Raw genomic sequence first — 17,344 nt, forward strand, 5'->3', positions numbered from 1 at the left:
TCTCGTCAGTCCTCCTCCTCCTCAGTCCTCCCCAGTCCCCCTCCTCCTCCTCCTATTCAGTCCTCCTCCTCCTCCTCCTCAGTTCTCCTCAGTCCTCCTCCTTCTCAATCCTCCTAAGTCCTCCTCCTGAGTCCTCCCCCTCTTCCTCCTGAGTCCTCCTCCTGGTTCATCCTCCTCCTAGTTCCTCCACCTTCTCCTTCTCCTCCTCAGTCCTTCTCCTCCTCCTCCTCCTCCTCAGTCATCCTCTTCAGTACTCCTCAGTCCTCCTCTTTCTCAGTCCTCCTCCTTCTCAGTCCTCCTCAGTCCTCTTCCTGAGTTCTCCTCCTCCTCCTCCTCCTCAGTCCTTTTTCTGGGTCCTCCTCCTCCTAGGTCCTCCCCCTCCTCCTATTCACTCCTCCTCCTCCTCCTCAGTTTTCCTGAGTCCTCCTCCTGAGTCCTCCTCCTGAGTCCTCCTCCTGGGTCCTCCTCCTCCTAGGTCCTCCTCCTTCTCCTCCTCAGTCCTTCTACTCCTCCTCAGTCCTCCTCCTCCTCCCTCTCAGTCATCCTCCTCAGCCATCCTCCTCAGTCCTCCTCCTCCTCCTCAGTCCTCATCCTCAGTCCTCATCCTCATTGTCCTCTTCAGTCCTCCTCCTCCTTGGTCCTCTTCCTCCTCTTCATCCTCCTCTTCCTCCTCAGTCCTCAGTCCTCAGTCCTCCTCCTCATCCTTCTCGTCAGTCCTCCTCCCCAGTCCCCCTCCTCCTCCTCCTATTCAGTCCTCCTCAGTTCTCCTCAGTCCTCCTCCTTCTCATTCCTCCTAAGTCCTCCTCCTCTTCCTCCTGAGTCCTCCTCCTGAGTCCTCCTTCTGGTTCATCCTCCTCTTAGTTCCTCCACCTTCTCCTTCTCCTCCTCAGTCCTTCTCCTCCTCCTCCTCCTCCTCAGTCATCCTCTTCAGTACTCCTGAGTCCTCCTCCTTCTCAGTCCTCCTCAGTCCTTTTCCTGAGTTCTCCTCCTCCTCCTCCTCCTGAGTCCTCCTTCTGGGTCCTCCTCCTCCTAGGTCCCCCTCCTTCTCCTCCTCAGTCCTACTCCTCCTCCTCAGTCCTCATCCCTCCTCCTCCTGGGTCTTCCTCCTCTTCATCCTCCTCAGTCCTCAGTCCTCCTCCTCATCCTTCTCGTCAGTCTTCTTCATCCTCAGTCCTCCCCCAGTCCCCCTCCTCCTCCTCCTATTCAGTCCTCCTCCTCCTCAGTTCTCCTCAGTCCTCTTCCTTTTCAGTCCTCCTGAATCCTCCTCCTCCTCTTCCTCCTGAGTCCTCCTCCTGGGTCCTCATCCTCCTAGGTCCTCCTCCTTCTCCTTCTCCTCAGTCATTGTTCTCCTCCTTCTACCTCTCAGTCATCCTCCTCAGTCATCCTCCTTAGTACTCCTCAGTCCTCCTCCTTCTCTGTCCTCCTCAGTCCTCTTCCTGAGTCCTCCTACTGAGTCCTCCTCCTCCTGAGTCCTCCTCCTCCTGGGTCCTCCCCCTCCTAGGTCCTCCTCCTCAGTCATCCTCCTCAGTCATCCTCCTCAGCCATCCTCCACAGCCATCCTCCTCAGCCATCCTCCTCAGTACTCCTCAGTCCTCCTCCTTCTCAGTCCTCCTCAGTCCTCTTCCTGAGTCCTCCTCCTGAGTCCTCATCCTCCTCCTTCTCCTCCTGAGTCCTCCTCCTGGGTCATCCTCCTCCTAGATCCTCCTCCTTCTCCAATCATACATCTACGTCTCCAGTGTCTCCAATGTCTCCAATGTCTCCAAAAGCTTTGTCTCCAATGTCTCCAATGTCCCCAATGTCTCCAATGTCTCCAATGTCTCCAAAAGCTGTGTCTCCAATGTCTCCAATGTCTCCAGGACATGTCTCTGCACCCTATCTTTTCAAAAAAGACAAAAGACATTGGAGACATTGGAGACATGTCACCCCCCCCCCCTAACTGGTTCTTGATCTTCTGATGAGTTCTTCTGTGGTTCCTCCTTGACACCGAACTGATCTTCACTGACAGTTCCTTTAACACTGGATAGTTCTGCACACCGAACAATTCCAGAGTTCCTTAATACTGGAGTTATCTTATACACCGATAGTTCCTGACAATGGAACCTATCTTAACACCGATAGTTCCTGACATTAGAACCTATCTTTACACCGATAGTTCCTGACTCTGGAACCTATCTTTACACCGATAGTTCCTGACACTGGAACCTATCTCAACACCGATAGTTCCTCACACAGATCCGTTCTCCACACCGTAGACTTCCGGAGTTCCTAAAACACCAAACAGTTCCAGAGCTAGAGTTACTCTTCCTAGTGACAGCTAACAACAGTAGGAACATGTAACCGCATCGACAACCAACAGCAGCTCCTAAGGACTGGTCATTGCTGCTATAAGTGAAAGTACTTGTTAGCCCCTATTCTCTCAGTAAAACGTGTACTGAGAGAGGATATTTTTCTTGGTTTTCTCACTTCGTACCACTTGTCTATAGCGTCTAGGAAATCTTTCTAGGAACGTCTAGGAACTCTTTCCATATATTATATTATGTTGGTTTGTGTGTTGATCGTAGCCATGATAAGCCGGGTGAACACAGAAACCCACTGAGTGAATTGGCGAGTGCAGCTCGTTCCAATATCTCTTATCTGCAAGATTTATCATATCGCTCTTATAGACTCTATTTCGTCGCCATGAGCCCATGATCAGTGATCACATACAGTATTTATGCTACTTAACACTACTAGTAATTTATCCATAATGTTCAGAACGTGAGATGAGTTTTAGTTCCGCACGTTCAGTGTTCACTACAACTAAGGAGAAATATAATCAGGTACTGGAAGTTAACAAAATGGGTTAATAAAACGTTGCTTATTAAATTATATTAAATAGTGCTAACTAGAATAATAGATACGTTTCTGAGCATTTTCGTCGTTTGCAGGATAATCGAATTCTTTACTCCTCCAATCTGCAAGATTGCATCCCTGAGCTCATCAGTTAGCAATGCCTCAGAGCAATCGGTCAGATAATTAAACTACACACCACGATAAGTCGAGGTGGTAAAGGTATCTTTACCAGCAGTGGTTTAATTTGACTGGTTCGACGCCTTTTTATTAACGTGAGGTTACGTACTAAAAACTGAAAAAGTTCAAAGATATTTGAAACATGAAATAAAAAGATGAACGAAAATAAGAATTACATTAATCAAAGAAAAGAAAGAGAAGGGATTTATTTAAAAAAGATTAAACTTAAATTATATGCTAATAGATCGTTTAAATATAAAAATCTCGATGCGAATCATTTTCAAAAATGCTATAGTTTGACCAACTTCTTCCTTGTAATAGATAAGAGGGGCTAAAAAGAAAAACGAGAATAAAAATTATTTGGAAAAATAAAAAGAAAAGATTTAACAAAAGAGATTAAACTAAAATCTCAATGCAAGAAGATTTACCTAAACGATTCCTACACATATAGACTCTTTCCGCCAGTCTCTCTTTCTCTTGTTCTAATATGTAATAACACTGTCTATCCACGACACAAAACAAACAGAATTATAATAATAAGATATCAAATAACACTATATAAGTATACGTAATCTGCATGCTGCCTTATAAAGTATTTTTGTTCTCGCACGGACCTTCTGGGTCCCACTGTACGTGAGAGGCTTGTTGATTCGTCGCATCAAAAAGCATCACCTCTATACATCTTCTCCAGAAATACTGTTCTATGGAAATGTCCCTTTCCTTGTGTGTTAGTCCTGTCTGCATCCAGGTTGTTTTTTCCCCAAAGTAAAATGACACCGTAGAACACAGATGGTTGGCACCACGTTTATTTTCATAGTATGTTTTGCTGCTTCTCCCATGTTGATCATCAGACTAAGGCAGCGTCTATAATTTGGTAACTGAAGTAAACACTCAGATGATTATTTTGGAAAGAGGTTGTTTGGAAGTATGCTATTTCTAACACATTGCAATTTGCAATATTATTGATCTCTTAATAAGTTAATAATAAAGAGTCTGAAACATGTCCACTGGAGTGTAAGGTATCAACCGAATTAGCACTTAGTGTGGTAGCATATATTTTCAACGACAGGTACTGTATAGTGTATAAGTGGTGACTCTTTACTAGGATCTCGTCTCCTATATCCAGCATCCTGTATATAAACTGATCAAAAAGGATCTATAAACTGATTCGTTAAATGAATAGCATGGCAAATATTAAGCTTGAGCTACTGCATGAACTGCGATATTCGGAGGAATTCCATTTACTATGGATCCAATTTTGAATCATTAATAATAATAACATTTACCTGATTTTTTATCCTGTCCATCATGTTGCGTTGTATTGAATTACACTCGCAATACTAAGAGCAATGTATGCAAATTCTCCTTTAACTAACAGGTTGTCCATACAAGAGTAGGTTTACAAGTTCTATAAGATCATCAGCGGGAGATTGGTTGCGGATAATTTCATCGTTAAAGGTACAAAAAAACTCATTCCACATGGCAAGCGCCTTATTTCTAACCTCCATAACTGTGTCATCCTAGGTTTCCTCACTGAAGTGAAGTTGGGCGCTAGACCGTCGAATTGTTTTCTGTTGAGACAAATAAAACCCTTTTTTTCCATTAGCATTTGACACAACCGTTAAATGCTCGCTGCTGTGGGTTTTAACAGTTTTAAGATTGTGAACTCTGAGCAGGGTAACAGTTGAGATTCTTTATCTTCCAAACCGATGCATAGTTGCTTAACTGAGCAAGAAAACATATTAATAGCATGTTCTGAACTTAAAACATGCGATCAATTTCCTCAATGATATAAATCATCTTGTGTAGGGCAGTTATTGATAGTAAAGCAGCGGAATAATTAGAGTCTATAGACGGTGAATTTAGGGAACAGGCCCCAATTCTCACCGGGGTTGATTCACTTGCTTCCTGTGAATTATCAGCTTTTTATGGAAGGAGCGACGGTTGTGGGGTGATCTCCATCGATTTTCTCTTGCGCCTCTCTACAGGTGTGTGCATTTATGCTATCTTTCTTTTAAGGGTTGTTAACTAATGTTGCACATCGCAACTTTTGTGATACACATCTTTGTTTGCAATGAGGGTCCCAACGATGCTGTCTGATAGATCAAAATCCCCGTCCCACCCCAGCTCCAGGAGGAAGAGCTTCGGAGCTATCTTCAGGCCTTTTTTTTAATGAGATAAGATTACCAGCAATTGAAATCAAAATCGGTTTCTGATTGAAGTAAAGAAATCTTGTTAGACATTAAACTGTTCAGAATCATCAAATTTAGTGGGGTAGAGCATGTTTTAAAACTTTAAATACTTCACTTTCAGGTTGTTGAGTTATTGGGCAATATTTAATTTTCCACTCTCGCAATCGGGGGGGGGTACCAATGGCATAAAATGGAGACAAATGGCATAAAAATCGTCAAATGGCATAGAAATTTCATGGCATAAATGGAAATTTAGCTTGGCCAATTCTCCATTTATGCCAATTTATGCCATTAATTTAGGTCTTCATATTTGACCTTTAGGATGACTTTAGATTCGCAAATACTATTAGTACTTGAATGTGACATGAGACATGTTTCATGCTTTATAACGCTTGGAATGATCGTTAACGTCAAAGATTCATATGACAAATAACTAAATAAAGAAAATAGAAATGTATTATATCAAATATATACCAAACATTTCACTATTCAAGAATACAAACATTGACAACACAACGATTTTGAATGTCATCAAGGAACAATGCATCTGATGTATTTGTCTTCGACGAGTAGCCATACATTAGGAGATCCATTGATTAGGCTATGTTCCTGGCAGTAGTACTTCATCGGGCATGATTATAAGAAATAAATCTAACCACTCCTGTTGCAAAGTTCTGCTGAGATTTGAAGACTTTAAGAGTTTCTGTACTGCCAGCTTTCAAAACTGTTGAACATCCGCATTCAGGTTGATTGTATATATGCGAACATCAGAAGACACTCCAAACGCGTCCCCCTTGAATCTTGAAAGACGAGATTTTGTTGATAAAGTGCTTCTTCCTCCATTGAGCGTGAGTGTCTCAAAAGACCGGAAGGATAGTGTTCCATATTTATCTGTTGATATTGTTTCTCCATCATCACAATCATCAACTCCAGGTTCTACCTCATAAGCTAAGTCGTCCTCATACTCGAGGCATCCAGCTTCATCATCTACAGCTTCCCAAGAAAGTTCTTGGCCATGGACGATTGGCTTCCCACTCCGTTCTTCAGGATCTGCGACTGCGGCGAACACAGGGAAATTGTTTCTTTTCCCTTCTCGAATGCAGTCCCTCGATGCCCTGTCCAGCGTTTTTGCCAACTTGCCTAGGCTTATCATACCACCAGTCCATTTCACAATTCACTCGTTCTGCTTTCTGGCCTGTAGATTTAACCTTTTTGAGGTGAACTGTAGGATGCAAAACTGTACTTCCCCGGCATGTGCAATTGCAGATGTGTCTTCATGTAATGATAAAGCACTGTACACATTCTTTCTCTCCATTCCATGGGCCATAGTTATCGCATCCATATTTCTTGAGCGACCAGATGAAAAGAAACCCGAATAAATGCAAACAGTTGCTCATTCTGATCACTTCCAAGGTAATAAGTGACGATTTCAGCATTAGGGAATTGCTTCTTCAGCAGAGTTAAATACAAAACAAGACCGTCACAAGTACATATAAGATCAAGGTACGTCTGATTCGTTATGCTGACAGCTGAGTAAGTATTCTCTTTCCAAGTAACGAAAAATGTTTTTTCTCAAACTGTTCCATTTTTATTATACTTTATAGTTTAGAGTCTAATTTGGCATGATATCAGATCATGTGATATTACATGGCCCAATCCCCATGGAGAGCATTGCCAGAGCAGTTGGCCAGAGAGCTCCATAGAAGTAAGGGGCCTACTCTAGCCAACAGCTCTAATACATTTCCTTCCTCAACTTCATTTTCTTCATCTAACTGCTGCTGCTGCTCAGCAACTACTTGACAGCTGGCACAGTGACAATTGTCTGCGTAGTGTATCTGTTAGCCTCAATTTTGCCTCAAGGAGGGAAGGTAGCCTCAATCCAACCTCACATAAGTTTCGATAAAGTCTCAATAACCTTCGGGCTACAATTACAAGTTTTATAGTGGGTCTATAACATTTTTCCGTACATTAAAGTTAAAACTTAAAATGCGGTGTTGACACATTAGATAGTCACAATACCGAACATGCTCGAAAATATACACAAAAGTATACTTGTTAGCCTCATTTCACCCTCTCACAAGGTGGTTAGCCTCATTTTCACCTCGAATATTTGAAGCTTAAATACCGATTAAATATAATCCCAAGGAATTGCATGTGCAACATGGATATCAAGTAACGTGTGAGCTGTTAACCTGTTTCCGTACATTAAAGTTAAAATGCGGTCGAATTATTTATTAGCCTCATTTTGGCCTCCTACAAGTAGACTCAGCGATTTCTGAAATGTTGAGTTTGAAGAGGATGAATCAATCTTTATTGTTGACATATTAGATAGTCACAATACCGAACCAACTCGAAAATATAAACAAAAGTATACTTGTTAGCCTCATTTCACCCTCTCAAAAGGTGGTTAGCCTCATTTTCACCTTTTTTTTATTTTTTATCAAGACACTTATTTTACTTCGGAGTATTCCAACAGCCACATTGTTACACAAGTGCAACCAGCCAATTACAGGAAGCCGAAGGATTTGTTTTTTTTAGCCAGTGACGGTTAAGGTAGTGTGTACCATACTTTCTTCGCCCGAGACTTTGCTGCAATGTGCAGCTCCTCATTTAACCCTCACACCCGATTTCTCGAGTATTCGGCTGAGTAGACCGGGGGGCTGCATAGACCACTCAGGATCCTTAGCTGAACGTCAACGACCCCCAAAGCTTAGATCTCGATCAAGTATAATCACTATGGATTATACTTGCAACTTGGATATCATGGACGTAACATGAGAAAGTTCTTTTTTGAAAGTGGTGAGGCTAATTTGTTAGCCTCAATTGTCCCTCGCAGTTAAATCACTCCTACTGAGTCTAGTGAGTGAGCTTGGAGGTCGCCGAACATCTCATTTTAAAGCCGTATCGATTTTCTATACGCATACCAAAAATCAAATGCGTAACTAAAACAGAAATGAAATTACAGAAGTTTTAAATTTTTTGTCAAAAAACGAACTTTTAGGGGTGTTTCTAATGACCAGGGTCAGTACAACAAATAGAGATAAAGGTGGACAGTACTAGTGGGGTGCAGACTATTCGTTATTAAATTCTCAGTTCAAAGTTTTAAAATTTCATATTTCGAATGGCATAAAATGGAGACAAATGGCATAAAAATCGTCAAATGGCATAGAAATTTCATGGCATAAATGGAAATTTTGCTTGGCCAATTCTCCATTATGCCAATTATGCCATTGGTACCCCCCTCGCAATCAATATAACTATTTGCTAAATTTCACACAAGCTTAGATATCATCAAGAGTATGACGTGACAAAGTAAACTTATTTGTGCCTTCTGTGTGTTATATGCTTGCGACTGTATGATATTATAATAATTCCCAGCACTTCCAGGTCATCAAGTAATCCTACACTATTCGTCAATTCAGCATTCCTTGTCAGGGTGCCCTAAACATTCCTCATTATATATTTTCTTAAATTGCAACAGCTGCATTCCTTCAATAATCTGTTGATTTATTTTATTTTCAAGATTTATTGTACAATTATTGTGCTTTACCCGTGTTTTCTATTCTAATCAAAAGTAAATCAATTGGACAATAAGGTTGAAATGAGTAAAATAGTAATAAAAGATATTGGAAATTAAATATCTGCTGGTATGCTCTCATAAATGAGGAGGCAATTTCTGCGAGTATCCTTCTTCTGCCACCCCTCCAGGTAGTAAAACTCCTTGGTCTTTAGTCCAACTCCGTCCAGGTTCTTGGCGAACACGACGTGACAGAATATTACATCGTCCTTTTTCATTGCCAGGACCATTTCTTTCGTGGGGGCTCTCTTCGGATTATCTCTAAAAGCATTATAGACGTTCTGATATTGTGACTGGTAGCGGGGTAGACCATTTCTTAGCAGAACCTCGCCGATATCTTTCATCGGAACAGAGTTCCTACCATTGTGTTTTAGGATACCTTCATTGAACTGTGCAATTAGTTTCTGACCGTCTTCTTTCCTTTTCATTCTATCTCCTTCGAGAAGTCTCGGTGGTCCTACATTCTCTTTGATAACAGTAATAATCAGGGGAGTTTTTGTGGGTGTCTTTCTGACTAAAGGTTTCTTCAGGGGATTTGAGCTTCCTGAGCTTGTACTTGGTCGTTCTGCCTTGATAGAAATTTTCGATTTCTCAACTCTTTTCTTATCACAACCCTGGCGCGTGGGGACACGTTTTTGCTAGTAGTTGGCGACGTTATTTTACGGGTATCGAATCTCGCGACTTCAACGAAGTCCTGGGGACAAGTTTTCAATAATTGATAATATTTTCAGCCCCTATCGTTCTAAGCATCGTTAGGGCTTTCCCAGAAACTAACTCTCATCATCCTAGGATAATCGTGTGTCGCACAGCACTTGTTTCAGTAACGATAGTAGTCGCCTTAACGACAGAATGACGTGTACGTTTCGGTCACCTGTGAAAAAAGTAGGTGAGATATCAAGAATCTGAGAAAAACCCGTTGGATAAAAGCCTTTTAGGTAGGTGCTAGTCAAGATTTCATCTCTTTAGACCTTAAGACGGCTTCTAACACCTCGTAAAAACTTTTAAAAAGTAAAATTCGCCCGCGACTTACAAAAAGCAACATAAACGTGTCCCCAAAAATCTTTGGGGACACGTTGAGTCGAGCGCTTGAGGAGCGCGCTTGTTTCCAGCTAGCCAAGTAGCTACAAACTTATATTATACTAACCACGGAAACTGAAATTGTGGATATTTCGGTTCTCGTTGTGATAGGACTAGTTTGGTCATACATAACAATGGCACACAGTTAATTACTGTGAGATAATAAAAATAAACTACATTATATAACTGTAATATAACGAGTAAAATGTAGTTATTACGAAGTGTATTGTACTTATCATGAAGGTTGCCGAGACATAAAGGCGGTGTTTTGATTTCCTTGGAAGGAATTCAATGTATCGGTAAATATGTATGTGGTAAACAACACTTTCTTAAAAACTCTAGTTAACTGGGGGACCACATAATACACCCGGCGTGAGCCGTGAGTGTATACTGTGAAATAAGAGCGCTGTTTGTTTTCTCTGTGTGACAGAAGTGAACAAATGATCACGATCTTGTAATTAATTATAAACTCTCCGACGAAATTTTTATAAAACACGGAAACATTGTTTCTTGATTACCGTCAGCAGTTGTATACCAGTTGTATACCAGCAGTTGTATACATAGAGTCTTATACAATACACAACATTAAAAGAATAATCCCCTCCACATTGTTAAATCCTTAGCTAAAGTTTTGAGAATCTGCACTCATCAACTTTATATTTCCCCACGTCCCTAACACCCTTGTAACCCCGGGGACCAGCATGCCGATCGTAAGGTCTGACTTCTTTAGCTCTTCCGGATGGTTTCGATGAGTCCCATACTGATGGCTTTAGCTTCTCACACTGGTCGTCTCCAACTGTCACTTCGGAGTAAATTGTGGAGGTAGGACGGTATAGGTTCCTGGTCGTTGAAGAAATTCAAATATCAATTGATTAACATTAATTTAATACGACAGTTAGACATTCTTAGTTTACAATGATTCATAGGGTCTGTAGTCTTTACCTACCCATGAAGGTATTCAAAAGAAATTGACCTGTTTTATAATAGGTTATTGTAATGTTACTTCACCAACCTAGCGACATTTGATGTACTTTTCAGGACCTGCAGAGTCTGAAGGGTGCTTAGTCCCTGTGATAGCACTGAGTACTGGGTAGGAGCGGGAGGTTAGTCGTCGTTCTGTCACCTTGAACATAAAATATTTTATAAATAAAAATGGACAGGATAAATTAATTGTACTTCAGGATATCGAGAAATTGTCCTAGGATATAGTTCAAGTGGTATATTGTATACAAAAATGACTTGGACAAAAATTTGTGGACAAGTGTGTTTAAAATATTTATGAAGGAGCAAAGAATCAATGTTCCATTCAAGGTAGCCTGACCACTGTTTGATAAACTTGTTTTTGTGTGAGTTGTTTTGTGGTATCCGGTAAAATCGATCTCTGGAATTATAGAACCAGTCATTTTAATACAAGTTAATGGTTCGTAAACAGTCCAAGAGCATATTTTACAATTTATAAGAAGCAACTTATGATCAAGGTAGTAAAATTATCAAAAAACGTCCACTGAAACTCACTCACTAACACATTCATGTATGCACTCAAACATACTCACACACAAAAACTCCTATCTACAATCACACACGCAAAATTATTGGGTTATTGAGCTGTTTAAATTTGAGTAATAAAATAACACAAAATTAGTTACTAAAAGCTAAAAACTAATATAGTTGCAGGGCACGCTCATATAGTTAGAAAATCTTACCTCATCGCTTAGGAGGCTTAGTTGGTGTTATGTCATGTGTTGTCTAGTGTAGTAGACGCAGCATAGTAGTAGGTAAAGTTCAGGTCGGATAACTTCCTTCATTCAGTTGGCTCAGCTACCTGCAAAGTTTTACGATTTTTGAACTGAAAGATGCTGATAAATGAATGAAATTACAAATTGATGCTTATCTTATTTTATAATTCATCTGCTCACGAATCTAGGAAGTTTATAATAATATTTAACGGTTGAGCCGGTTAAATTATTGACATGAGAAAATAATTTTATAAAGGAGCGAAGGAACAGTTGAAAAAAACTGTGCATCCTTTTTTGTCTTTTGATCGATCAAGTATTTACCTAGATGGCCTGCTCGTGCTGTTTCTCCACGTGCCTTTTCAGATGGTCAGCTGTGGATTGGTGAATATAAAAAACACTGACGGAGGGAAATGATTTAATTCCATAATAAGTTATAACATTTTGAATATTGGTCAAAGATGATAATTGGTGATGCTCCTAAAAGTAGGCACAGACCTCGCTTAGATTTGTAGTTGCAAAATGGGCAGGCAATAGTCCGTTTCGGGTGAACTCTAAGCACATGTCGATTCCGTGCCTTTTTCGTCGGATACCCCTTGTGACAAATCTCACAATGGAACTCTTCGTTTCCGTGGTGACGTAGCTTGTGCTGAAATAATGTGGCATTCTATGATTTTCGAAAATTATTCTACCAAGCAAAGAATTAAACATGTCATTAGTCGGGTTAACCTATTTCAATCGCTGTTATGTAATATATAACTAATAAAAATTAAGAATTATTTTAAGAGCCTATCACAGAGCATGAAAATTTCCCGCTCAAGAAGTTTTACTCGTAAAACTTCATTGCACTACACTCCTACATTATTGGAGATTCTTCGTCAGTAATGTTGAGTAATCAAGGAAATTTAACCACTTTGAAGTTTGAAAATCATAGATGTCTGAGAAGAATCCTGAAAATCAAATGGTTTTATCATGTATCTAATAATGACGTACTTAAGCTGGCTAACATCGCCCCTGTTAATACTTTCGTACGAGCAGCTAGGCTCCAATGGTTTGGCCATGTGATGAGGATGCCAGAAGAAAGAATACCCAACTATCTTCTGCACTGGATCCCAAAGCATGGTAAAAGGTCAAGAGGTAGACCTCGGAAAAACTGGTTGTCATGTGTCCGGGAGGATACAGCAATCTTCACAGGTGTCGATAACATCACGATAGAAGATGCAGAACAACAAGCTACAGACAGGGTTCACTGGAGAGGTCTAATACACCGGAGAAAAGAGTTACTATGTGGTGCAGGCCACTCCAACGACTAGGAGGAGTTCAAGTAAGTAAATAAGAAGTTTGAACTAAGATGTAATAAGGGTATAACTGTTAAATTCCTTAAATTAGTTTCAGTGGGCAAAATATAAACAATTAGGTAAATCTAAATTGCTCCATATCATATAATAAATGTTTTTGAATAATAGTATGCCCTTATTTAGGCAAACTCGCCAATTTTGAACGATTTCAGTGCATTAAATGATATCTTATCGATATTTTGATGAAAATGAACTTGATCTAAAAGATATATTATTTATTTATTTATTAATTTATTAATTTATCACAAATTATTTTATTATAATATAACCACTTATGTGAAATGGTTATTTTGACTTTAAATATTTGAACTAAATATGAATTGATTGTGGGTATAAAATAAAATTTGTTTTACTAAAAAAAAAAATTTGTTTTACTATACCTAAACTAAACATTCTCTGCGATTATTACAGCTCAATAACTGCTCGAATGTTTATGTTTTGCGACTAAAATACATCCGGCGTTTTTGAAAATCGGCCACCAAATTTTTTTTGAGGCCTAAATGAAAATTTTGATCACTTACGTAAGGTTGAAATGTAATTATACATCGATTCTGAAAATTTCAAGCGAAAATATCAATCGGCAGTAAAGTTATGTTCTTTTTGGGGAATCGCTTTCTAAAATTCCGTTTTTAGCATGCTTTTATAGGAAGTAAGTCCAGCTACTTCTTCCTATCACATATAATTTATCTCAGAAAAGGCAGTAAGTCCACGGAATTGCTTCCTTATCTCAGAAAATTTTCAAGATTTTCTCAGAAAAGGCAGTAAGTCCGGACTTACGTCCTTCTCTCAGAAAATAATTGGCCAAAACCGAACATAATGTTTCTCAACTGGGACTTACTTCCTTAGGAATTGCATGCAACAATGTTTCTATACATTAATATGTAGCTCATGTGTAGAGAATTTTCTACTGAAAATTTTGATACCAATATTGTCATATTTCGAAAAATTGGACTTACTGCCTTTTCTGAGAAAACGGCAGTTATTATCCGAGGGGTTGGTGACGTGACAGGGGTAGTGACAGGAGTAGGTCGTGCCTTGGTAAACTTGAACAATTGTATGTTTACCGATATGCTGACAATGCTACTTTCATCACTTCATATAATCTCCTGCTAGGTTTTATTCTATAATTGGCTTTAAATGTGCAGTCAATCACTGATTTACTAAGTTCACAAACAAACTTTGCACATACTTCTTAGATCTGCTTCCATGTTGGTTCTTTCGGCCTGATGGAAGGCACGCTATTTGTCTCCTTAATCTGTTCAATAAATCTTTTTGATGTAGCAATCATTTCCTCACCGAGCTCAGCATTAATATTATGCCTCACAGCTTTTGCTTTTTGTCTACGTGATAGCTGAGAAACGTTTTTCTTATTAAGTACAGAGTTTCTTTTCAGCTTCTGTTTGGTAAGTCTGCTGGATCTGCTCTTTTTGTTCAGTTTCGAACACTTTTCATCTTTCATCGCCGTCGGGACTGCGTTACTTCTTCTTTTCACATTCGTTTTAGCACTATAAGGTGCAGGAGATTTAGTAATAATCTTGATTGTTGAAGTAGATGGAGTACTGAGTAGAAAGTAACTCCTCATCAAAGGTAGACTTTTTCCGTGAACGACCCATGGTTTTGCTAAAGGGGACAGATATGATTGTTAGTCGGTAATGTATTATATATAAATTGTCTCCTTCATCCCCATTTTGAGAGAAAGGAGAAAGGTACAAATTGGGAGGGGGGATCTTTCCTCTGAGGTTTCTAGGCGATATATAGGTAGCTATTTCTGTACTTAAATATGACAAGAAATCGATTGGTGGTGGTCCCAGAACCCCAAAATGGTTTCTTGTTCCAAACAAGAATCGTTTCGTCCCAGAACCCCAAAATGGTTTCTTGTTCCAAACAAGAATCGTTTCGTCCAAAGATGAACACATTGTCGTATCAAATCTTGTTCACCACGGTCCACAATTGAAAGAGGTACGGTTGGTAATTACAATTGTAACAAATAGCGAACGCTTTAGTATGGGCAACTAAGAATTCAGAATAATATCTATATTATATTTTAAACTTGACGAAATTTCCCCGGCAACGGGGACATAGAAGAAAAAACACCGAATATCGACCTCAAAATGACCCTCTGGTGAAATCAAACCCAGCTCGCAAATGGAGTTGAAACCTCGCCATTTTTAGCAGGGTTGTAGAAAAAGGATAGGAATAGGCTATAGCATTCTTAGAATTTTGATTTAGGCTTTAGATTTTTTATAATTAACGTCGGAAGTGAGGTTAAATAATCGTTAGAATAATGGCGTTATTTTAGCAAAGGTTTACTGCGCTGTTGCGTAGCAACGATAAAAATGCACGTGCGCGAGCAACCACAGATTAACAACGCGCGTTGTTATGCTGTATGCTACGTCATAATTTCAAAACTAGCTCACATTTACGCTCACGCTATGACTTATATTCATAACTTTGGTTGTAATTGGTATTTTTTGATGCGGTAAAAAGTATCGTTTTGGGAATCCGAATACTAACAACGCTGTCGCCATTGTTAAATAAATTCCATTATGTCTACTGTATAACAGAGCTGTATGATGAAGAGAAATTAAAACATAACTGATTTTTAAAATTTCCTCGAACAAAGCTTTCGACTAGCGGGTTTCTAGTATTATATATAATAAAGGTCTAAGTGGGAGTCTTAAAAAACATAATCTTTCTCAAAAACAAGATCCGCTGTGTTCATTCTTCTCCATGGGGCTCATTGACTCAGTTGGATTCTGATCATGCTCACCATGAGTATAACCCTAAACTGCACAATGAGAACAAAACAAATTCAATAACGTTTTGAGTTTCACAGCTCTACTTTTCGTGCTCTACACTTGAAGCAGTTGGTTTTACGAGCAAAGTTATTTGCCCCACATCGAGGACAACGCAAGTCGCCAGGCAACTTGTCCAAGCTTTCTCCCTTTGCTTTATCCTCTCCACACCGGGGGCACTTGTTGGAGGTAGTGCCACGATTTTCTTGGTGGCATTTGCCACACCGCCAGTTTTTACATTGGACATACTTGGGCATTAGCTAAAGGTTATTAATATTCTGTATCAGTATGGTAAGAAAGATAAGATTTGGATGATTCGGGATATAATTAAAAGTAATGGTAGGTATATTAAGAATACATTGCAAAGAATACTTTTATGAATTTAAAAGTATAACTATCATAATATAAGTGATGGTTTAAAGTGATACATACAGATTATTGTACTCCTGTATACGTAATTTTAACAGTAATCGGAACATTATGGACTGATCAGTGAACTGAGTTAAACGGAAAAATGATTTTAAAAGATTTTAAATTTTTAAAATTTTTTCAATCTCAATTTCGGAAAAATCATGTTTCAGAATTGAGATTGAGCTTCCTACCCCCCATTTATGCTACTTAACACTACTAGTAATTTATCCATAACGTTCAGAACGTGAGATGAGTTTTAGTTCCGCACGTTCCCGAACGTTCACTACAACTAAGGAGAAATATAATCAGGTACTGGAAGTTAACAAAATGGGTTAATAAAACGTTGCTTATAAATTATATTAAATAGTGCTAACTAGAATAATAGATAGGTTTCTGAGCATTTTCGTCGTTTGCAGGATAATTAAGTTCTTTACTCCCCCAATCTGCAAGATTGCATCGCTGAGCTCATCAGTTAGCAATGCCTCAGAGCGCTCGGTCAGATAATTTAACTACACACCACGATAAGTCGAGGTGGTAAAGGTATCTTTACCAGCAGTGGCTTAATTTGACTGGTTCGACGCCTTTTTATTAACGTGAGGTTACGTACTAAAAACTGAAAAAGTTCAAAGATATTTGAAACATGAAATAAAAAGATGAACGAAAATAAGAATTACATTAATCAAAGAAAAGAAAGAGAAGGGATTTATTTAAAAAAGATACAAAACTTAAACTATATGCTGGAAGATCGTTTAAATATAAAAATCTGGATGCGAATCATTTTCAAAAATGCTATAGTCTGACCAACTTCTTCCTTGTAATAGATAAGAGGGGCTAAAAAGAAAAAGAAAAATGAAAATTATTTGGAAAAATAAAAAGAAATAATTTAACAAAAGAGATTAAACTAAAATCTCAATGCAAGAAGATTTACCTAAACGATTCCTACACATATAGACTCTTTCCGCCAGTCTCTCTTTCTCTTGTTCTAATATGTAATAACACTGTCTCTCCACAACACAAAACAAACAGAATTATAATAATAAGATATCAAATAACACTATATAAGTATACGTAATCTGCATGCTGCCTTATAAAGTATTTTTGTTCTCGCACGGACCTCCTGGGTCCCACTGCACGTGAGAGGCTTGTTGATTCGTCGCATCAATAAGCATCACCTCTAATCTCTATACATCTT

General features: G+C 39.1%; 1 long non-coding RNA gene across 1 annotated transcript; it reads right to left on the reverse strand.

The window, feature by feature from the left end:
* Nucleotides 1–9,984: 9,984 nt before the first annotated feature.
* On the reverse strand, nucleotides 9,985–10,932 carry LOC134823469 (uncharacterized). The gene is made up of 2 exons (XR_010161305.1): nucleotides 10,868–10,932; nucleotides 9,985–10,695 (listed from the first exon to the last, which is right to left on the reverse strand). It is a non-coding gene; the product is annotated as an uncharacterized LOC134823469 (long non-coding RNA).
* Nucleotides 10,933–17,344: the final 6,412 nt, after the last annotated feature.

Source organism: Bolinopsis microptera, chromosome 11 (genome assembly GCF_026151205.1).
Source record: "Bolinopsis microptera isolate Bmic1 chromosome 11, MBARI_Bmic_1.0, whole genome shotgun sequence".
NCBI lineage: Eukaryota > Metazoa > Ctenophora > Tentaculata > Lobata > Bolinopsidae > Bolinopsis > Bolinopsis microptera.